The sequence below is a fragment of the Penaeus monodon genome, chromosome 29, assembly GCF_015228065.2.
Source record: "Penaeus monodon isolate SGIC_2016 chromosome 29, NSTDA_Pmon_1, whole genome shotgun sequence".
NCBI classification, from domain to species: domain Eukaryota; kingdom Metazoa; phylum Arthropoda; class Malacostraca; order Decapoda; family Penaeidae; genus Penaeus; species Penaeus monodon.
In genome coordinates this window covers 24,404,003-24,404,799 of record NC_051414.1, presented here as the reverse complement: position 1 = coordinate 24,404,799, position 797 = coordinate 24,404,003, and the positions used below count along the sequence as shown (strand labels likewise).

Sequence of the window (797 nt, the reverse complement as noted above, 5' to 3'; positions counted from 1 at the left end):
AAAAATACAGGTTTGATAGACTGCAGAGTACACTTGCACACTGGAGATATTTTAACCCAATACATCTTGTGAACATAGATTTGTCATAGATTTCTCTGAAAAATGCATCTGAGTTATACATCATGATATCCCTCCTTCTTTTTATTTCTTGTTTATGTTTGTATGTAAAGTCAATTCCATTGCTTAGAAATTACTTTGCTTACTGCTACTTTGTTGCTTTTTTTTCCTAAATTGACCCACTATCTAATAAAGTCAAGGCAAACCAGGCTCAAATGCCAGATCAATCAAGCCAACTCAATCAAGCAATTAAGCCAACTCAAAATTGTGTTTAGTAAATAGTTGTTGACTTGCTTGGAATGACTGTAGCCCTTGGGGAGTTATAGCCCTTCAGAAGTAGTTAATTTTTTACATCATTTCATAAAGAATGATGTATGCAGCAGCCAGAAGCATAACAAGGTAAATGTATGTTACCTGTGCTTCTGATTTTTCACTGAAGCAGCTGATGGCTCTGGAAACCCGGCACATGGCAGGTTATAATGCAGGGGATTTCTTTAGTGAATGGATTAATGAGGTCATAATTCATCAAATAGCTTTGATGATTACCTAATGCCCAGATATGCATTTGTATCATCAAATAACCCAGACAAATAGAAGAAATGGTACCAGCTGTTCCTTTATATTATTGAGAAAAGAAAAACAGTAGAAAAAATTCTATGAAGAGTTGTGACATATTAAAAGTTGCGACATATGTTTGAATATTTCAAAAGATATTTGAGATTTTTTTTTGTGGTTTTGTG

The 797-nt window shown here is 34.0% G+C and overlaps 1 protein-coding gene across 2 annotated transcripts in view; it reads left to right on the top strand.

Moving 5' to 3' along the window:
• Window positions 1–797, top strand: part of LOC119592054 (protein lin-37 homolog) — a 5,133-nt gene that overhangs the window by 592 nt on the left and 3,744 nt on the right. The gene's annotated exons all lie outside the window — the stretch shown is intronic.